This window comes from Typopeltis vanoorti, chromosome 4 (genome assembly GCF_054136105.1).
Source record: "Typopeltis vanoorti isolate ZY-2024b chromosome 4, IOZ_Tvanoo_1.0, whole genome shotgun sequence".
Lineage (NCBI taxonomy): Eukaryota > Metazoa > Arthropoda > Arachnida > Uropygi > Thelyphonidae > Typopeltis > Typopeltis vanoorti.
Window position 1 is genome coordinate 71,370,596 of NC_143552.1, and position 24,133 is coordinate 71,394,728.

The window sequence follows — 24,133 nt, forward strand, 5'->3', positions numbered from 1 at the left end:
TTTTGGCTCCTTGTCATATGTGTTTTCCAGATCTACAAAACTTCAATACAGATCTTTGTTATATTCCCATGATTTCTCAACTATTTGTCATAAAGTGAAAATCTGATCCTGACAGCCTCTATTTGGCCTGAATACAGCTTGTTCTTCACCAAGCTCCTTGTCCACAATCCTACTCCACTGTTTCTGAAGTATACTTGCATAAATCTTGCTGGATACTCAGTAGAGAAATACATCTGTAATTCTCGCATTCAGTTTTATTTCCCTTTTTATATGTGGGTACTATGAAAGTTCTACTCGAACCATCTGGAATTCATCCTACTGTCCAGGCCTTTTGAACTATGCAGTGCAGCCACTGCAAAACTTATGCCTCCATACTTGAACATTTCCAGTCGAATATCATCTATTCCAGCTGACTTTTCACATTTCAGGGTTTTGATGGCTTTTTCTGCTTCTAGTTTGGATATGTATTCCTGATTGCATGCCTGTTGAGTATTTTTTACCACTGTGCTATCAGTGCTTGTTTTATTTAGCAATTATTCGAAGTAATTACTTCATACATCTTGTTTCATGTAACCTTTATCATCTCTAATTCCTTTTACAGCTCTCTTTCCTCTATTTCTGAGCTTTTTCAACTACCTCCAGAATATCTTGCCACCTTCTTGATATGTATTTATTTTCTATTTTTTTTACCAAAGCTTTCCCATGACTTTTGTTTAGCTAGTTTTACACAATGTTTAGCTTTCATACATTTGTTTCTGTATTCTCAAAGAGCACAAGCTGACTTATTTGCCAGCAACTTCTCATATGCTTTCTTTTTTTTTTCTTTACTACCTCTTTAACTTCCATGTCTACCAGGTAATTCTGATTTTTCGATCCTTACAGAGAACTTCACCATATGCCTCTCTGGCTGAATCAATCAGTGTTTTCTTCAGGACTTGCCACTGAATTTCCAAGGTTTGGTTCCTATTCTCAAACTCTTTCATTTTTTCTTGAGTAATGTTTGTATACAGTTCATCCCTCGCCTTACGTCCATTTCAGTTACGTTTGTTCAAAGATGCGTCTGTGATCACATAATAGAATAAATAACATTTTTTTGACTATAGTTTTGAACAAGACGCAAGTAAGTATAAAGTAAAAAGGTTTTCATTTAACAACAGTACATCATGCAACAATGCAGTAACCACAGCACATTTATCTGCAACCTCCCTCGGCAGCCGGCACGTGGCTTCAACAGTTCCTCTGTTGATTTTGTGTTTGAAAAATAGGTTATTTGTATGTATATTGTTAAATATTTTCCGATATTTTGGGAACATGGTCCCTACATGACCAACTAAAAAAAACTAGTGAACAATCACAGAAAAAGAGGCAAGCATTTGATCTTGAAACGAAGTTGCAAGTTCAACGATAGTGATGAAGCAATGACAAGGTGCTATCAATGATTGGAAAAGCTACTTTCATCATGCATAGAGGACCTGAATCAAAGGTGCATACCTCTTAGCACTATGACCATAACCGCTAAGGCACAAAGTCTCTTCAGCGTGTTGAAGGAGAAAGCAGGAACTGATTACAGCTACGAATTCATCGCTTCTTCTGGTTGGTTCATGAGATTCAAGGACTGTTTTACACTGCATAATGTGAAAATGTATGGTGAATTTGCAAATTCCAACGAGAAGGCTGCCAAGGAGTTTGTGGAGAAATTGGATAGAATTAGTACGGAGAAAAATTATTTGCCACAGCAAATATTTAATATGGATATTAAGACTTCCTTGTTTCGAAAAAAAAAATGTCTGAGTGGACAATTTATCCACAAAAAGTTAAAATCTATGCCTGGTTTCGAAGCTCTTAAAGTCCATATTACAATTCTGTTGGGGGGGGGGTAATGTGTCTGGATATAAACTGAAATCATTTGTGATATGGCACACTGAGAATCCACGAGCCTTCAAACAAATTAGGAAGCATACTCTTCCAGTTCATTAGCGGAGATATAAAAAGGCGTGGATTACTCAAAAATTGTTTTGCCAATGCCTTAATCAAGTGTTATGCGAGTGAAATGGAAAGCTATTGTGTGAAAGAAAATCTAGAATTTTAAATTTTATTAATTCTAGAATAATGCTCCATGTCGTCCATCTTATCTTGGTGACCTTTACCAAGTTCAAGGTCATGTTTCTTCCTCCAAACAACACTACTTCATTAATCCAACCGATGGATCAGGGAGCTCTTGTAGTGTTTAAGGCTTATTATCTATGGAGAACTTTTTCAAAGCCATTTCTGTTACTGAATGAAACAGCCAGACTCTCATGCAATTCTGAAAAGCATTCAATATTTATCATGCTATTAAAAATATTGCTGTAGTTTAGGATGAAGCGATCTCTAATGTATGAATGGCATATGGAAAAAGACATTAAAAAGGTTTGTGCATAATTTTGGAAATTTTGAAAGAAATGAAGACCTTCGTAAATTGAGTGAAGAAATAGTGGGCCTAGCAAACAATCTGAATCTCGAAGTGAATGATGACGACATAGTTCAACTCATAGAAAGTGCCCCTGAAGAGTTCACAAACAAAGAATTGGTTGAACTGGAGGAACAACGTGTTGCAGAAGAGGAAAAACGAGGAAAGGAAGAGGAAAAAGAGAAACAAGGAGAGATAGTTAAACAATTTACAGCAAAGGGTGTTGCAGAAATGTTCTCTGCAGTTAGCGGTTTTCTCAAAATTGTTGAAGACATAGACCCCAATGTTGAACGCTACTTATTAGCAGAAAGGAAAGTACATGGTGTGTTTGTTTGCTATAAACAAATTTATGATGAAAATAAGAAGAGGAATAAGCAAAGTATATTGGACATTTTCATGAAAAAAAAAAAAAAAAGGTTACACCAGAAGAGCTGTAGCCTGGTCATTCACATAGGGAAGGTAATGAAGATGTGATTTTCTAGGAAGATTTGGGTGATTATTCTCCTGTTTTATAGTGTCACTAACGCACAATACAGTTTTATAATAAGGTTTAAAAATTAAAAGGAAAGTATACTTATTTCTGTTAAGTCCTAACCCCCTATAACTGTTGATTTAATGTATTGACTTTCATCCGAACCGACTTACTTTCTGCCGGATGAACGGAACTCCGACGTTAGTCGAGGGATGACTGTATTTTAGTCTACAGTTCTCATCTAAGAGCCACTCAAATTTTCTTTGTTTTAAAACTTTCTCACAAGTTCTTCTTTTCAATATGAAATTCAATTTTATTCCTGCTCAAGACCAGTGGTGTAGCTAGAGCTTTTGCTGCCCTGGGCGGTTCCTGAGTTTGCCACCTCTCTCAATACACTCCAATAATACTACAAAAAGTCAAAACGATATATAGGGAAATAAATTAAGACTCTATGTTTATTTTTGAAGTAAAACTTTAATTCCAACAGTCTAAAATGTTATTTTTCTTGCCTTTTTGTTAGCAAAATCGTTGATGACATTATCGAAGTCTATTTCATCACTCAGTTGCTGTTCTTTAGACAGTATAGCAAGATTTCTCAAATGCAAAGTGCTGCCCGGGAGCGGACCCCCCCCCCCCCAGCCACGTCACTGCTCAAAACTAAATGATGATCATTTCGAATTTCAACTCCTCTGTACACTCTAGTGTCCTGCACCAGGGAGAAAACATCACTATCAACAATAACAAAGTCAATGAGACTCTTCTTATTCCTTGCCTCTTCTCTCCATGTGAATTTGTGCACATTTTAAGTTGGAACATTGTGTTAGTAATAACCAGTCCTTGTCCTGAGCAGAAATCCAACAGATATTTGCCATTATTATTAGCTTTGCTCTTTTCTCCAAATTTTCCCAAAATATTTTTGTATGTCTGACAATCATTTCCTATTCTGCTATTTAGATCCCAACAAGGACCAATTTTCCTTTTTCATTGAGTCAATTGCTTTCTATAAAGCCTCAAAAATTTCTCTTCTTCTACCTTAGTAGAACCTTCTGTGGGATTATAGGCACAAATAAGTTGTCAAGTTCCCCATTCTGATATTTGCCCACATCACTATTTGATATTGCTTGCCATTCAAGAATATTAGCCTCATATTTAGTGTTAAATAATATATCTACTCCTTTTTCCTGATTGTTATTGCCTGAATATAACATTTTGTATTCATTGTTCAGAAAGATCTTACCAGATCTTTTTGTCTTTTTTGTTTCATTCACCTGTATTATGTTGATCTGGTGCTTATCCAATTCCTCTGCTAGCTCCATTTCTTTGCCATTCAGGCTTCTTATGTTGTTAGTACCAAGCTTGAATTCTGGTGATGTTGGGTTGGGGTGTGTTTCCAGTAGCTGTTCGCCCTGGTTTCCTGGTAAAAACAACAGTGACCTTGTTTAACTGGCTACGCTCCAGCTGTCCAATTTGGTCAGTTAAATCCCATATTGCCAGCCAATCCGCATTTGTTCAGTATACAAATATATGCCAAACATTATGTACCATGAGCAGGTGAGGATTGGACATTAGGGCAGAAGCCCTGGTCAGTTCTCTGCATCCCCTTAAAGGCTATGTGGAGGTTTCCTCTCAGTTATACACCTTTGACCCTTAAGCACACCATACATACATACACATATATACAGTCATACCCCAACTTTCGCGAATCCGGAGTTATGCGGTTTCTTATATGTACATATTCCCATCCAGCTTCACACCTCACCACTAGTTGTATCTTTCAGGTGCCGGCTGCATTCGCCAGTGTCGCACATGCTGTGAACAAGTACTGATGTGTTTCGCGCAGTTCCATTCATACACAATTTTTATAGTCTTCAAACATTGCGATTGTTTAATGTTATGTTCTTGATAAAAATTTTATCACATAAAAAATAATAATGTCATCCAAAAGAAGCAAGTCCGATTCTTCTACAGCTAGCAAGAAAAGAAAAACATTGACTTTGGAAACAAAACTCAACATTATTAAGGATTTTGAAGGGGGAATGAAAATTTGTGAGCTAGCAAAGAAGTTCGATCTACAGGAATCCACAGTAAGAACAATCATAAAAGAAAGGTTTACAGATTTTGGAGGACATAGATTCTAACGAGGAACGAATTGTAGCCACAAGGCAAGGAATAAAAAAAATCATTAGCTTGCTATGAAGAAATTTTGCATGACAAGAAAAAGACATTATGCCGTCAGACGAATCTATTAGATTTTATGAAACCATCGACATCGAAATAACTTTCTTTTTTTATATACGAAAAACTATAATTATAATTATATTTCTTAAAAAATATAGGCGTTTTGTAAACCTTTGATCCCAATTGTATGTTTGTATATATAAATTACATGCAAAATTATACCCGTTATGCAAATTAGACTTATGCTCTTTTTGTTGGTCCCACCTACCGCCTAAATTTGGGGTTTTACTGTATATAAAATTTTTATTTTATTTCATATGGTGATTCAAACGGCCATGAGCCCCTTTTACGGGGAGGTGTGGCACCACCACAATCCCCCAATTTTTATCCGGGCTCAGGACTGGCATAGCTGGCAATTCAGACCTATGGCTGGAGGGATTGTCTTAGGTATTCCTGACTGTATCCATGTGTGTGTGTACGGGACCAGTTTGCCTGTTTGCAGGATGATAAATCCCAGTTAAACTGGAGAGAAAAAACCCTGCTGTCCACGCCCAAGACCAGCTAACTTGGCTATGTCTGAGAAAAAAAAAAATATATATTCATATATGCAGTCTTACCATAACTACTGTTACAACTTCTGCAAACCCCTTGCACTTCCCAGAGAATTGTGCGATCCGGGTTCTGTAGTGGTACATGCACAGTCAACATTTGCATATACAGCTATGTATATACATGTATATATTTGCATATACAACATTTGCATATATAGCTAGACAACTATGCATTTGCATAGTTGTCTAGCTGTATGGGTTACCATGCAGCAGGGAGATTATGAGAACCATGCAACTGTAATAGCACTTCACAATGTATGTGAACACGTGTTATTTTCAACATGCTAAAATTATTTTGGATCAGTAGGATGTTTGTATTGGACTGTTATAACGAAACAGAAGACGTATCCGACTGTCAAAAATCAGGTTGACCACACTGCATTAGTATGTAACAGCTTATGAGGACTGTGAAGGCACGAATTCCTTTCACTACTGAAACAAAAGTCATAGCTTTTGCTGATAATGTTGGGGATACGGTGACTTACAGTTAGAAGTAACGGCCAACAAAGACTTTAAAATTGCAGAGTGGGCACACAAGAAGAAAGTTACCCTCAATAGCACCAAGTCTAAAGTGCTCCACTAATCATGCAAAAAAAAAAAAATCAAAAAAAACCTGTAACTTTCTTCTTAAATGGAGAAGTTCTTGAGGTAGTCACTGAGCTAAAATACCTAGGAGTTGCAATAGATAAAAAATTTGCCTTTAACAAGAACATCTCATGTTGCCGAAAAAAAAGCTTACAATTAGTAAGCCTAACTAAATTGGCAAGGATTAAGTAAGGATTAGGCCAATGAGTGCTGAAAACAATATATACTAGTGCTATATTACCATTGATATCTTATTCTACACCTGCCTGGAAACATGCACTAAGATCAAAGAAAAACTGACAAAAGCTAATCAGAGTTCAACGCCTCATAGCCATATGGCAGTGGTGTTCAACCTTTTTTACTACGCGAGCTACTTTTCTATAAAAAGTTATTTGGCGATCTACTCTCTTATACAGATCACATTCCCTCCAACCTGATATCTGATTACGCACAAATAAACAACTAAAAAAAAATACACAACTAAAAACTTTATTTGTGTATTTAAAAATTTATTTATCACTTTTAATTATTTTAATACAACAAAAAAAAATATATATATATTGGAATAAAATATTTATTTCTCTATTTTGGAAAACCAAAGTTAGAAAAAACAACAGATTGATTACAAACTCACAAGTCACAGGAAATGCTGGTTGATTAAAAAAAAAAAAAAAGTTAATGTGAAATTTGGCATTGTTTGGACCTCGCAGTATTTTCATAGTCAAGTTGATATGAAGAAGTGGCCAATCACAGACAATCATCCAAATGATAATTTATAATTTGGTTTCTTAATTGATTTTTTATGAAGGTCATATTTGAAAAAGCGAATTCTGACAAGTATGTCGATCCGAAACACGACATAATTTTTCGTGCAATATCAGTTAATATTGGGAATTTTTCATTTGCATACTTCCAAATGACTTCATTGTTTATTGATTTTAAATGTAAACTATTCTGAATGTTTATTATCTCAAGTTCTACTCCAGTTTGGTTTATATCAAACAGCCCGCTAATTTTATTTGAAATTTCTGTGATGTTCAAGTTTTCTTGAAATGGATTATTGATAAAAGATACCATCATTTCAGTTTTATTAAAATCTTTAAATCTTGAATTTATTTCTTCCTCAACTAATTCTATTTCACGAATAAATTCTTTTAAATCATAGCGAAGCATTTCTTGATTTTGTTCAAAAAATTTTAATAAATATGGGAGATGTCTAAATTTGCGGTCATTTATATTTTTCTTTAATAAAAGTATTGTTGGAAAGTTTTTATTGAACTTAACATGTCAATTAAATTTTTATCTATACTTTGTAACTCTAAATTTAAATTGCTTAATTTTGTACAGAAATCTACTAAAAATGATAAGTGTAACAACCATCTTTTATCACTCAATCATGGATAAATATCTCCTTTTTCATGAAGAAAAATTTTTATATCGTTAATTAATACAAGAAATCTTTCTAAAAATTGACTTCTGCTGAGCCAGCAAACATTATTGTATAACAGAAGTTCCCTATCATCATCTGCCTGTAATTTAAATAACCATCATTGCAGGGCTTTTCCTCAAACAGAATTTACAATTTTAAATGTAATATCCAAAACATCTTTTGTGTTTAATCTTTTACTACATAGTACTTGTTGGTGAATAATACAGTGGTACGCTGGATATTTGTCATCGTTTTTACATAATGAAATGAAGCGTGATTTATTACCTTTCATTGCAGGAGCACCATCAGTAGTAATAGACACAAGTTTAAAAAGCAGAAGTTTGTGTTGTTTCACAAATTCATCAAATGCCAAAGAAATGTCTTCTTCCCTAGTCCTTCCCAATAATGGTATAATTTTCAAAAGTTCTTCTTTACTTGAATAATCTTGAAATACCATGTGAATAAATACTATTAACTGAGCCATATCAGTAAAGTCATTTGATTCATCAAATTGTAATGAAAACGCAACACACTGGTGAATGTCTGACATTAACCTGGCCTGGAAACTTTTCTTTGGCAATTTGAAACCTTGTCTGCAGCCTAGAAGTGGTCTCTCTCTCTCTAGAGACATCTCGAACCGAGAAGCTCCTTTCCTCTCAAGCAACGTGGATCCAGGCGGTCTCTCTGATGACAACTCTGGACCGGGCGGCCTCCTCTCTGCCAGCAATTCTGGAACTGGGACCCCCCTTCTGCTTGCTTCAGTCCCTTTTTATTAGGCCTCCTCTGAGACCTCGCATGAAGTTTGGCAACCCCCAAAGAATCGGTATGAGTCTTTCATCTTAAGTTTCAAGTTCGGCATGCTTTTTGTTCTCCTCCGCTTTCTTTTGATTGTAAGTTGCCGGCCATCAGAAAGTTTGTTTGAACTCTTTCTGACTGACGTAGGAGATGTTTATACTTAGAGCCTGCAAGCCTTTTTCATACATACAAGTTTCAATAACAATCTTTCTAATGCTGCCAGCAACAGTTCAGCGACAAAAACATTGCCTTTGTTTTTAACACTCTAGCATATTCTTATTAAAGCAGTATATACAGTTAGCTTCAAAAGAGTTATTTACAAAAACATCTAATACAAACTATACCGAGACAAACAAAGTTTATTTTTTTACAATATTCACATGGGATTTAACCTAAGTAAAAAATTGATGTAATGTGCTTTGGGATATTTAATATTTAAGCTACAATCAAGTTTTTACACTTTGCTTATAATGGTATTCACTCGACTCGCTGTTTGACTTTCACTGATCCAAATTAATTCATTTACCCGGACTTATAAGAAAATTACTTATTTGACAATTTCAATGAAAAATAAATAAACAATAGCAATACATTTAAAGCAAATTAAAAATAATACAAAATAATGATAAATAAAATATTATGTTTTCAGTTTTAATTAAATTTGTAAGTAAGGCGGAATAAACGAGATCGACCAAAAATCGCTCCGCGATCGACACCCCTGCCATATGGCTATGAGGCATTGAACAGGACAATATCTTTGAAGGCAGTTTGCGTTATTGTTGGTCTAACACCGATCTGCCTGGAAATGCAAGAATTCTCTTTTATATATGAAGTCACTTCCAGAAGATATAATGAAAATTCCAGCACTGATCCAAATTGCTTCTCCACATATTCAGGGGAAGGAAAGCTTTGAAAGTGATGATTTCCATATATACACTGATGGAAGCAAAACTGAAGGAAACATCAGTTGTTCTTTCATTGCATATTACAGACAGTCATCAAAAAATTAACAATTTACAGTGACAGTAGAAGCACTATAGATGGCATAAAAAAATCAGAACAACCATATAGCGTTATTAGAACAGACAAGAAATCTGGTTTAGAATCTCACTGAAGAGAGGTGGGAAATCAAGTTCTGTTGGCTGAATGTGCATACCAGGGTAGCAGGAAACGTTTTAAATTTCTTTAGCCAGCTGAGAGCAGATCAGCTGGCTAAAGAAATGGCTAGAAACAAGTTACCAGAAGTACTCATCATCTGCTATAAAAACACTTGCAGAAGAGCAAAGCTTAGACTTGTGGGAAGAAGAATGAAAGACATAAAAACAGATCAACAACAAAAGAATTCTTGCCAAGTATCAGAAGCAGACTCAGGCTGAAAAAACATGCCTACTCTCCAGGTTTAACAGCTATTAACGGGACATGGAAAATAAGACACTACCTACACAGATTCCATATCCTGGAATCCCTCATGTTGCATTTGTTGTCTGCACCTTCAACAGACTGTCGAGCACATACTTTATGACTGTCAGATACTGGATTTCATCCGTATGCCCCCTAATACAACATGTCATCACTCACTTCTGTAGACGAGTGGCCAGTGTCGAAACAGAGACATCCAAAAGTATTACTCAGAATTAATTAAACGTGTTAATAAGATCAACAGTCATTATCATGTAACATAATTACTGAAGTTATGTGTATTATATAGTGTAAATATATGTATGTATAAAAATATAAACATGGTTGGAATATGTACTTATATATTTAAAAATATAAATGTAAATATGCATATTGATATAAAAATATAAATATTAATCAGTACTTATAAGCTTCATGTAATGTATGCATTGTATGCAATGGAGCATATAGGAATAAATGACCTCCTGGTAGGGTTACTGTTGGGGAAGGAAGGAAAAAAAAAAAAACAGAGAGAGAGAATATTTTACACTATTTAGAAATGGTGATTCTTTTCGGAAGCACAGTATGAACAATACATATGTGCATTAATATAGTTAAGAGGTAAAAAGGTAATTGTTATTATCTTTTTTAATTGTAAAAAGATTGTGCTCTTGTAAATTAAAGATGCCAAGAAATTATATTCTTGGTTTAATCCTTTATCCAAGTGTAAGCAAACAATGTTTTCATGTGAAGTATCTTCACGACCGGACTACTTGTATGTAGAGGCTAATGACTCTTCTTGGTCTGGCTCCCACTGATGAGATCTCAATAATGGTTGAAACCAGTAGTGGTCCTGGTAGTGGTGGCTGAGTAGTGGGCCCTCCCATAATGCATAGCATTAAACACGTCTGTAAGGATGTGTGCTTTGCATTATGGGATACCAAGGCAATTGATGTGAAGTCATTAGCCCATATATATAAGTAGACGGCACTATATGGGAAGACACTATATGCACAAATATTGTTTGCTTACACTTGGATAAATGATTAAACAAAGAATATAATTTTTGGCATCTTTAATTTAAAGTATAACCAAGTGGAAAAACTTTCAGCATTGTGCAACTTTGGCCACGTGCTTAGCGTATTCGCTCTCCAGCCAAAAGGCTGCAGGTTCGAATCCCGCCGTGGCATGGATGTTTGTGATTATCTCTGAAAATACTAGTGGTGGTGGTGGTTGGCAGTAGATGGCGTTTGTGTATAGATGCCGAAAGTAGTTGTAGTTGGTGGTAGAGACGGAGAATTTATAATGAATTATTAGTCTACACAAATAGCATTTTTTGATAGTTTAAGGTAGTAGGTAAATGTGATTGAATAAATCTAAAAAAAAAATATATATATATATATATATATAATTAATTAAAAGTGTTCAGTTTATTTACTTCTGAATTTTTTGATATACAAAACATTATTTTATTATTCCCTCGCCCCCACACACAAGAGGTCACAATACCTATAGCAAGGAAATTATTAGCTCCTCTGACCAAGCTGTTTAATTTAAGCCTCAGTACTGGAAAGTGCTAGTGGAGTGTACAGAGAGCAAACTATTCCCACTACATAAAGGAGGCTCAAAGACAGAAGTAACAAATTATAGGCCAATCAGCATTTCAGGAGTGGTGGTTCAAGTATTGGTGAAATTGGTGAAAGACAGAATTCAGGAATGGGTGGGTAGGATTATGATACTGTATAAGAATAACACGACTTTGTGAAGGATATGTCTTGCCTTAGGAATTTGTTTACTTTTTATAATAGTTACAATGGAGTTAGATAAAGGAAATGGCTACTCAGAGATACCACTAGACTTTTCAAAGGCATTTGACAGGATTCTACACATAACTCTGTTACATAAATTGAATAGATATTGTTGTGTCCTGAATAAACCAAGAAAAAGAATTACCATTTTTTTTATTCAGGAACAACTCTCTTTGAAAATAGGCAGAGAATGTGTGTGTTGGCTATAAACTGGAAATGCGTATATATGTATATAACACTAAGATAGGAGTAAGAAATTATATAACAAATGAAAGAAAATTGTAAGACCTAACCTGTTATGTATAAGGGTCTGATAGAGAAATTATTTAATGTATTGAATTAATTTAAGAACCCCATTTTATGTGTCATGAGATAGCAAAATCTGTAAGCCAGACTCCAAGGGTCACTTTTTGATCATCCAGTGTTACGTGTGCCGGGGGGGGGGGGGGAGAAATTATGTGAAAGAGAAACTAGAGCGCTTTCTAAGAAAACACGCCAAAGGCACGTGCAATGTAGTGGAAGGAGCTGGATGCTGTGACGAAAACCTACGTGGCCGCGTTGGCGGGCATCATGATATACGAGAAATGCCGGGAAGAGCATGAAAAAAAAAAAGGTCAAGCAACCCCCACTTGAGGCTTTTTTGTTCCTGTTTCCTGACCTCTTGGACGTTAGTCCAGTCCGCACCTACGGAGAAGTTCCAGGCTGGCCATGGAGGGTATGAGTTGTCTGCCACAGCGTATGGGATAGGGCTAGCTATTTCCTTGGACTAGGATAGCTATGCTATATCGTGCGAGGGAAAAACCAAGTAGATGCCATCCGTTCTGGCTAAGCTCCTGAGCCATATCGCCCTTCCCGCTGAGAATCCGGCTGTACAGTTATCGAAGGTGACCAGACGAGCAGCAGACTGAGATGAAGCCTTGATGCCCAGACAAGGTAGAAGAAAGGAACGAGTATCATTTCAGAGATGGTAATGTAGACTCTTGTATTATATATTCACGGTTAAGGAATTGTGTGTTTTCCGAAGAACATTTGTGTAGTGGACTTATTATATGGAACTTTAGGAACTGTCTCCAACTCGGCATAGACCCATCTTTGTTTGAGAACTGTCTGCCTAGAAGGGCTCTATTTAATTTGTAAGAATTAATTGTGTTGTGTTAAGTGATATAACTGGTGACCACGCGAGTGTAGAATGTGTGATAACTTGTGATGAGATAATGTTAGGTTACATATAGAGGTAATCCAAGCAAATTTGTTCATGTATTTCATTAATAGTAATGAACCAGAGATCTTACTAAAATTTGATTCAGATTATCTAGAAATAAGACTTTCATGTATCATTTCTTTAATTAATAAATATGTTTCTTAGTACCTGCCTGATCTGGTTTAGTATATGAATTCAAACAGCCACTCATAAAATTATTATCGAACTAAGCGGGAAGAACCCACGTGTATAATTTAACAAAGCAGACCACGACTGCATGCAAGAATATAGTGAACAGAAGTTAGATATTTACTGTAGTTTAGTTACTGTGTATCACTCTGAGAGAGCCATCCTGGATAAGAGTCTCATCTATCCTCGGTATTGGCTGGCGCAGTTAAAAAATAAATTTGTCAATGCTTATTATTAGTATTATTATTATTACCACGGGCTACTCCAGGAGTCCTTAGACTCATCGAGGGAGGCCCTAAACATCATGTTCACACAGCTGTTCAACATTCTCACAGTATCTATCATACCTTGCCTTGAACTCGCTCACTGTCATAGCACCCACAACAGACTCTGGCAGCTTATTCCACTCATTTACCACTCTAAAAGTAAAGAACCCAGCTCTAACACCCCTGCTAACCACGCTCTTGCCCAGCTTCCATGGGTGTCCCCTAGTTCTCCCACCACCAGTCCTGATCTCAAAAATATCATCTGAATTAATCCTATAGAATCCTTTTAGCAATTTGAATGTCTCAATCATATCTCCCCTTTTTTGCCTATCAACTAGTTTCTGCAACCCACAAATCTTCAACCTGTTCTCATATGGTTCATTCCATAGACCTGCTATCATCTTAGTCACTCGCCTCTGGATCCTCTCAACCTCCTCCCCATCAAGAAGGAACCGAGGTGACCAAATCTGGGCACAGTAGTCGAGATGAGGTCTTATCAGGGCTCGGTACAGAGGTACAATAACTTGTTTTTCTCTGCTCATCATGGTATTTTTCAACAACCAAGTGAGTTGATGAGCTGATTTAGCTACTTTCGCAATGTGCCCCCTAAACTTCATCTCCCTATCCACCAACACTCCCAAGTCCCTGGCCTCATCAATCTCTTGGAGTACAGTTCCACCAATGTGGTATACTGCTGCTAATCTTTTCACTCCGAAATGCATAACCTTACATTTTGTCACATTAAATTGACATCCATTCTCCTTAGTCCAGAACTCCAATCTATCTAAGTCATCTTGCAAGACTTTGACATCTTCTGCATTCACTATCGCCCTACCCAACTTTGCATCATCAGCGAACAAATGAACTGTCCCACTTAGACCATTCCCTATATCGTTAATGAACAGATTAAACAGCAGTGGTCCAAGAACAGAACCCTGTGGCACACCACTAGTCACAGGCTGTTTTTTGGACTCTACTCCTGAATAAACTACTCTTTGATATCTCTCCATCAACCACCCAGCTATCCATCTCACCAACCCTATATCCATTCCCATATGTTGTAGTTTACGGATTAGAATTCCATGTGGTATCCTGTCAAACACCTTTGCCAGGTCCAGCAGTATCACTGTAAACCCATTTCCCTTATCCAGTTCAGCCGTCACCTTGTTATAAAACTTGAGCAAGTTACTGAGGGATGATCTACCCTTCACAAAGCCATGCTGTCCTCTGTACAGTATCTCATTTTCATCAATCCATTCCTGTATTTTTCCCTTGACTACTTTCTCCAAGACCTTGACAACGACTCCTGATATGCTGATCGGTCGGTAATTTGCAACCATAGTCTTGGATCCTCCTTTATGCAGTGGAACTATTTTCCCCTCTTTCCACGCCTTCGGGACTAAGCCAGACCTGAGACTCAGATTAAACAAGATGGTCAAGGGCACTGATAATTCATTAGCCGCTTCATGCAAGACCCGTGCCGGTATACCATCCAATCCCACAGATGTATTCACATTAAGGTTCTGTAATAGACTATTCACCTCCACTTCATTCATCACAATTCCCATATAAACTAATGGTTCCTTCATTTTTTCAACGTCACCACCTGGATGATATACTTTTGCAAAGTGCGCGCTCAGTAACTCCACTATATCGACTGGTTCAGTGAACTCTTTACCATCGTCATTTCTTAAAATCATTTTGCCATGTACAGTTTTTTTCTTGCTTGCAGCATATTGAAAGAACTGTTTGGGATTCTCTTTTGCTTGCATAGCTAGTTTCCTTTCATAATCGGCTTTTGCTGTTTTTACCACACTCGTTACCCTTCTAGCCTGTACTTTATACCGTTCGTGTGCCTGCAGGTCACCCCTTTCTTTAAATTCCCTCCATAGTTGTTTCTTTTTTTGCAGCTCAAGCTTAATGGTGTTATTCATCCATTTAACCCCTCCTTGTTTCACTATTCGGACCTTAGGTATACAATCAGCCATAACCTCCTGTAAATGCTCTTTGATCACTTCCCATGCTCTATCGACGTCCAGCCCTTGCAGTTGTACATGCCATGGCACTGATCCAAGCAATCTCCTAAGCTTGTCATACTTGCCAGCACGGTAATTCCACATATACCCTGTCTTAATCACAAATTTCACACCTTTAGCCAGGTGGACTGTCTCAGAAGATATGGTTAATGGCCGCGTCTCATTCTAGGACAAAGCCCTAATCGTTAAGTATCCTGCACGTGATTAAACTTAAGAGCAGCCAAAGATTTTGCTTGTTAAAAAGGGGAAAGATTTAAGAGAACAGCGAGTTAAGTATAGACTAACCTTAAAGGCTAAAAGGGACAAAATATAAAAGAAGAGTATATAACAATATGAATCGTGTAATTTGGATTAGAGGGTGGCTGATGGACAGATGTCAAAGAGTGGTTTGTTGTTTAGTTGAGTGCAGGAGAAAGCAAGTGACCAGTGGTATACTGCAGGACTCAGTTCTTGATCCTCTGTTGTTTAATTTGTACATCTATTATATAGGAAATTATTTGATGGGAAATATTCAATTGTTTGCTGATGATGCTAAACTGGGAAGAGCAATGGTAAATGAAGGTAATGTAGAGATCCTACAGGATGACTTAAATAGACTAGTAATATGGGCAATGGTAAATGACTGCTAGTTTAATGTGGCCAAGTGTAAGGTGATGCACTTGGGGAAGAAAAGATTACAAGCTGTATTATACTGATGGAACTGAACTGCAGGAAACTGGGGACAGAAACTTGGGGTAGGGGAGAAAGCAGGAATGTATCTATATTGAGAAGCCAGGGGTGTTATATTCATTGGGAAACCACATTTTACCATTTGACATTTGTGGAGTGGAATGTTATGCAAATACATATGTACCACACTTTGTAGAAGAAATCATATAGCATTCAGTTCAGACAGTTAAGATGTATCACTGTAAGCTGTGGTTTGGTAGGGATTGAATATTAGATCTGGGTGACTTTGTGAATCATCTCATACATGCAGAGTGATGATATTATTATTATTGTTGTTGTTATTATATGATTCCTCCTTGAAGTCTCAGAACTTGTTTGTGGGAAGCTGCCTCACACTACACTAACATACCTCATGTGGTACTCAACCCTAAATGCTAATTTCATATGACCACTTTATATTAATCTGTCTTGTAAACATAATTGCATTTTCCTCTTGGCCAGTTTGCTTATTTAGCAGGACAAAAAAAAAACTTTTCTTTTAAATCATGGTTCCCCCCCCCCCCAGGAGGAGGAGGAACCTTGCTATCTCTATGTTATTGACTCATTACTCTCAATTGAAAAGTCCTTATAAAGATTATTTGCAGCCTAAATGGAATTTGAAAACAGGTCTTCCAACCAAAGGACACCATCATTACCATCTGAACAATAGAAGCCATTAATCAGCGTTTCTCAACCTTTTTTGGATCATGCCCCACCTCAATGTCTCAAAGATTTTGATGCCCCCCCCTCTAGCATAATAGTCAGCCAAGTTCTGAAAAAGTATAATATAAATATGTTCATGTACATTTTGTAATTGCACCCCAAAATATTCAAATTGCCCCCTGTGGGGTGTATTCCCCACGTTGAGAAACACTGCTGTAAATATTAATTCAGTGAATTTTTTTTTTATGTGATTCCCATGCAAAAGGAAGCCTATAGTACCTTAGTACCTTGAGTTAGCTATGGATTTTTTTATTCTATTTGTATTAATTTTTATAATTTTTTATTTATTTTTTTACAGAGTCCAGAAACCCTGCTCTAAAAAATATGGACCTTTTTCGAGCCACTTCAGGTCTCAAACAAGCAGGGCAGTAGTCTCACTCTTGGCTGTTAAAATTCATCTCCCACCTAAAGACATACATTCATGCCTATGGCAGGATTGAAACCTGTGACCTGTTCGTTGGAGAGCAGATCATTAATGAGGCTGCATTAATGTATATCCCTGTGTTATTTAGTCATTAGTGACTTATTTGCAAGTTTTATTAGCAACTTATTTTGTGAAATTTTCCTTACTAATACAAGATCCCCCCCCCCCCTCTCTCTCTCTCTCTCTCACACACACACACCTAAAGACTGTTGATTTTCAGTCATAATTTTGGTTTCATGTGTGGGTGTATACAAGCAAGCCAAAAAAATGTAACTAGTGATTTTTTTTTTATTATGCTTGACAAGAAATTATATACTTGTTCCCATCCTTATTTTAACTAAGCAAAAAAAAGAAGGTTGAAAACAAAAGTTTGCATGTGCAATATTTTTGCAACAGTGGAAATTACTCCAACAATCTGCTTCCTTTAATATGAATACAAAACAGAATAATTATCAACCAATGATCTGTTTGCCATTACATAAACTCTATTGTAGTATGTTATATTACTATTATTACGGGCAACTCCAGGGAGTCATTGGACTCATCGAGGGAGGCCCCAAATCATATTCATCACAACTATTTGACATTCATACAGTATCTATCATACCTCGCCTTAAACTCATTCACTGTCACAGCATCCACCACAGACTCAGGGAGCGCATTCCACTCATTCACTACTCTAAAAGTAAAGAACCCAGCTCTAACACCTTTACTAACCACACTTTAGCCCAGTTTCCATGGATGTCCCCTAGTCCTCCCACAACCAGCTCTGTTCTCAAAAATATCTTCTGAATTAATTTTATAGAAACCCTTCAGTAATTTGAATGTCTCAATCATATCTCCCCTCCTCCGCCTATCAACCAATTTTTGCAACCCACAAATCCTCAACCTGTTCTCATACGGTTCATTCCACAGACCTGCTATCATCTTGGTCACTCGCCTCTGGATCCTCTCCACCTCCTCCCCATCAAGAAGAAACCTAGGTGACCAAATCTGAGCACAGTAGTCTAGATGGGGTCTTATCAAGGCTCGATACAGAGGAACAATAACCTGCTTGTCTCTGCTTGTCATCGTATTCTTCAGCAACCAAGTGATTTGATGAGCTGTTTTGGTCACTTTTGCAATGTGTCCCCTAAATTTCAATTCCTTATCTACCAACACTCCTAAATCTCGTGCCTCATCAATTTCCTGGAGCACGGTTCCACCAATGCAGTAAACTGCCACCAATCTTTTCACCCCAAAATGCATAACCTTACATTTTGCCACATTAAACTGACATCCATTCTCCTTAGCCCAGACCTCCAATCTATCCAAATCCTGCAAAATTTTGACGTCATCTGCATTCACTATTGCCCTACCCAACTTCGCATCATCCGCAAACAAATGAACTGTTCCTCTCAGATCATTTCCTATATCATTTATGAACAAATTAAACAGCAGTGGTCCAAGAACAGATCCTTGTGGCACACCACTAGTCACAGGCCGTCTTGTGGACTCTACTCCCGAGTAAACCACTCTCTGATATCTCTCCGTCAACCACCCTCCTATCCATCTCACCAACCCTATGTCCATTCCCATATGCTGCAATTTACTGATTAGAATTCCATGTGGAATCCTGTCAAAGGCCTTGGCAAGGTCCAGTAGAATCACCGTAAACCCATTACCCTTATCCAGTTCAGCCGTCACTGTGTTATAATACGTGAGCAAGTTACTGAGGCATGACCTACCCTTCACAAAACCATGCTGTCCCCGATACAGTATCCCATTTTCTTCTATCCAATCTTGTATTTTCCTCTTGACTATTTTCTCTAAAACCTTGACAATGATTCCTGATATGCTAATCGGTCGGTAATTTACTACAGCAGTCTTGGAACCACCTTTATGCAGTGGAACTATTTTCCCCTCTTTCCACCCGCTCGGGACTAACCCAGACCCGAGACTCAAATTAAACAAAATGGTCAAGGGTACTGACAATTCTTTAGCTGCTTCTCGTACAACACGAGCTGGTATACCATCCAATCCCACAGATGTATTGACATTGAGGTTATGCAATAGACTACTCACCTCCACTTCATTAACCACAATTCCCGTATAATCTACTGGTTTATTCGTTTCTGCAATGTCACCACCTGGATGATATACTTTTGCAAAGTGCTCACTCAGTAACTCAACTATCTCAACTGATTCAGTTACCTCTCTACCATCGGCATTCTTTAAAATCAATCTGCCATGTACATTTTTCCTTTTACTTGCTACATATCTAAAATATATGTAAGAAAGAACATTATAAATTTTTTGGTATGTAATGTAGACTATGGTTTATGCTTTGGCCGCAACTTGCTGGTAGTACTCGAGGCAAACAAAGAAATTTTTCATAAATCCTTTGAATACCAAGCAACAAGTATTTACAATAAACCCCCAAATGAAATAAAATCAATAACCTTAGAATATGCTTTCAGAAAAAGATTGAAAGACTACCTCATGGGACTAAATAATGTTGCCCTTTATTTTAAACTTGTATCATAAGAGATCACTATAACTTATATATCATGTCCAATTATGATTCTCATATATTACAAGTTTATACCATGTTACAGTCGCTGGATTTTGTAGTGATTGTATTGCATAAATTTAATTTTCTAGTAACCAGTATGGCTTGGTGACACATAAAAAAAAAATAATAATAAATAAAATAATGTAAAAACTCACTAACTTATTTTAAACATTTATATATACTATGAAAACTATCTGATAATGTATTTTACCCTATTCGTATATATATTAGGAACATATTTTTATTTGTTTATAACAATCAGTCCAAAATAAATGTAAAAACCAACAGAAAATGTTGATAGTATGCTTGAATTGTATACAGTATTTATAAATATTATGTATATGTGATGAGAATAATAAACATTGACATATATGTACACACACACACGCAATCTATCTTGACCTCATTAGCAGAAGGTGTACTGGCACAGTAGGGGAAGTAATTTTATTTTAATTTTAAAATGAAATTGAAATTTTAATTCATAACACCCTTTATTGCTTTTAACATGCTTTCATTTCAATTTTACTTTCAGTCCATGTACCCATATGCTGTTTCACACAACTGTCAATACAATAAGATCATCATGACTATGGCTGCAGTCAGCACCAGAGGTTTGGTATTATTATGGTCTTCTGTTAATTTGCAAAGCCTCATCATGAAGGTTGATGGCACTTCTTGCAGTTGAAGTTAAGAATTACTGGTCATAACAGCATTTTTTAAACATTCTGAATATAAAGGTTAGATTTCTGAAACAAAAAATCAGTTAATGTTTGAATATGAATAACTGCTATTATAAATTCTTTACATGGCACAAACAAGCTAAAAATGTAACTAGTGATTTTTTTTTTTTTTATTATGCTTGAAAAGAAATTATATACTTGTTCTCATCCTTATTTTAACTAAGCAAAAAAAAATCTTGCAAAATATTAGTAGCTAAATACACTTTTTGTTTTGTTTTTGTGGTGTTTTTAATATCTCTAAACCTAAAATGAATCGGTTTCTTTTATATAGACAGTAATTGAGTTCAAGATTGCTTTTTATATTACAAAATGCATGTTATGCTCCCTTCTCAGATGTATAAAATGTTATGAGTTACATGGCAAGAGTAGTTTCTCAGACTGTTTTTGACCTTTATTGAGGTCACATTGCTGGAAGCTAGGCCTGTGAAAATACTGAATATTTTGATATTGGATCTATTCCAATAGTAAATTCATATTTCCACATACACAAGTAGCAAAACATTGTATCACCATATTATTGCAATGCTTTGGATGAGACATTGTAGCTTGCATATGAAATATCATCATAAATAACCATAAAGAAATTTCATGCATGACTTTTTGTTTGCTTATACTTGATAAAATAAAGATGGAAGCAAAAATATATTTTCTTAAGTATAATACAGTATATGCTAAAACTCACTGAAGGTGGGTTAGAACATATACTTAAATTGGAACAAAGTTGCTTCAGCCATAGCAATGATTATTGCAACCTTGATCACCATTTCATCTATTCTGCTAAACGCAACACAAGCAACAACTAACCAACTTCCTTTTATAGTTGATCTGTCAGCAGATTTGTTAATCTACTGACTTACTGAACCAGCTACTCTTAGTTATCTTTCTTTTTGTCTACTTCAGTTCTGTGGAGCAGCCTTCTCCCAAGACTGCAACCTGCAGTCCTTTATGAAGAATGTGGACTGATCTTTATGTTCTTGTACTTAAGGCAGAAATAACCTTACAAAGTGATGTTTTCCCCAAGGCAAGGGCAAGCAGTATTCTTTGACAGAAGAACACTTCAACTTTTGTTAACTAAATGCTCCAAATAATTACACACCAAATTACTGAAAGATTGCATTCTTATTATAGTGTTAAACAAGCATTGCAAAATTTGAGACTCCAGGAAGTTCAAAATAATGGTTTTTGTGTTTCTTTTTATTATTAATAATACTGTCAAAACTATCGTTGTTACCTAGGTTATTAAATAAACCTGACCTACCAGAGACATATGAATATTGTCAAGAAAGTGTTTATTTAGAGGGTTATTCAGCTTCTTAAACTTCTTAGCAGTCCCTCTCCTCTATTGGTTCTTCTTTAAGATGATGTGTAGGTAAACAATTAAAAATTATGGTGAGCTGAATAACACTTTAAATAAACACTGTTCACTTAAGAAGAAATATTTTTCAAGTAAATAAAGTCAATAAATAAAGAGCAAAACTACATCTAAACTAACTAATATATCTGATGGAGTAATTTGTATATCTGACAGTTTCTCTACAAAATTTGTTGGGTTTTTCAAGGATGAGTTTGAATGTCTGATATGAGACTTCAGAAGTTTCAGTTGGTATTTAGAAAGAAATTCCTGTATCTCTGGGATGTGGGATATTAAGACAAATTGAAGGAATGTCATTTATAGTCTTGTAAAGATGTGTATTTATTGGAGAAATAGATTTTGTGTAAAAATTATGATCTTGTGAAGACGTATATTTATTGGAGAAGTAGATCTTGTGTAAAAATTAGTAGACACCACTTATCTATATGAATCACATTATAAAAGTAGAAATAAACCTGATGGAAGCAGTATCAAAATTGGAGATGTTAATTTTAGGTCTTTACTCCATGCAGATGATGTAATACTCTAAAATAAACCCAGTGATTATTATTATTATTATTATTATTAAACAAGACCTCATGGAGTCAAAGACTCATCTAGGAGGTCCTTTTATCTCACACACATCTCATCATACCGGGTCTTAAACACATTCAAACTCCTTGCAGACACCACACTCTCAGGCAAGGCATTCCAATCATTCACAACTCTGCACGAAAAAAACCTGCCTCTCACTCCCCTACTCACACCCTCTTTATACAGTTTCCAGGGATGACCTCTGGTTCTCCCCTGATCTCCCACTATTCGCTGTAGAACTTCTCCACCATTGATCCTATAGCAACCCCTTACCAACTTGTAGGTCTCTATCATATCTCCCCCTCTTCCTTCTCTCCACTAGTCTCTGCAAATTACATCTTTTCAATCTTTCCTCATACTCGACATTCCAGAGGTCAGAAACTACCTTAGTCAGTCGCCTTTGGACCCTTTCCAACATCTCTTCATCCTTCTGAAAACCAGGTGACCAAATCTGGGCACAATAGTCCATGTGTGGCCTAATCAAAGCCTTATACAATGGAACAAGAATCTCCCTACTTCTACACGTCAGTGTCCTCCTCATCATTCCCAGAAGTCTTTGTGTTGTCTTCACAATTTTGGCGATGTGACCCCTAAATTTTAGATCCTTATCCACTATCACTCCCAGATCTCTTATTTCCTCTACCTCCAACAATATATTCTTACCAAGCATAAATTCTGCATCCCATCTTTGTTTTCCAAATTTTAAAACCTTACATTTTGCAACATTGAACTCACATCCCCATTTGCTTGCCCAATCAATCAATTTATTCAAGTCTTCTTGCAAGGCCACAACATCTTCACTACTCTTTATGGTTCGTCCCAACTTTGCATCATCTGCAAACAACTGAATATCTCCATCCAAATCTTCACCAATATCATTAATATACAAGTTAAATAGTAATGGCCCTAAAACAGATCCCTGAGGCACTCCACTAGTGACTTTCCTTTTCCTGGATATTGCACCCCCATACACAACTTGTTGATACCTATCAGATAGCCAGTCTCCAATCCAATGCACTAATCTAATATCCAACCCCATCTGCTCTAGTTTGACTGTCAACTTATCATGAGGCACTCTATCAAAAGCTTTTGCGAAATCCAAGTATATTACTGTGTATCCTTCTCCTCTGTCCAAGGAAGCAGTCACTTTATTGTAATAAGTAAGTAGATTACTAAAACACAACCTCCCTTTAGCAAATCCATGCTGTCCATCAAAGATTATACCATTGTTGTCAACCCAACTCTGGATTCTAGTTCTCACAAGCTTCTCCAACAACTTAACCACAACACCCGACACACAGATAGGCCTATAGTTTGATGCTTGAGTTCGATCACCTCCTTTATGAAGTGGCACAATCTTGCCCTCCTTCCACTCTTTAGGGACTTGACCAAGTGCAAGACTCGTATTAAAAAAATATGTCAAGGCAGGTGTCAACTCTCTGGCACATTCCTTCAGAATACGCGGTGATATATTATCAAGTCCCACAGCCTTATTTACATCTAGTTTACTCAACTCCCCAAACACCTCTTGCTCACTTACAGTCAGTCTCTCCTCCCCATCATCAACTGCTCTTAATCTCTCCATGAAGTCACATTCACAAGATTGAAAGATCTTTATGAAC

The 24,133-nt window shown here is 36.5% G+C and overlaps 1 protein-coding gene across 2 annotated transcripts in view; it reads left to right on the forward strand.

Annotated features, from left to right (window-relative positions):
* Positions 1-24,133, forward strand: part of LOC150107400 (kelch-like protein 5) — a 270,095-nt gene that overhangs the window by 15,963 nt on the left and 229,999 nt on the right. The window contains exon 2 of one of the 2 annotated variants that reach the window (XM_090391266.1): positions 20,359-20,563. The exons of the other annotated variant lie outside the window; for it this stretch is intronic. The gene's annotated coding sequence lies outside the window, so the exon portion shown is untranslated. The remainder of the gene's footprint in view (positions 1-20,358; positions 20,564-24,133) is intronic. 2 annotated transcript variants of the gene reach the window in all.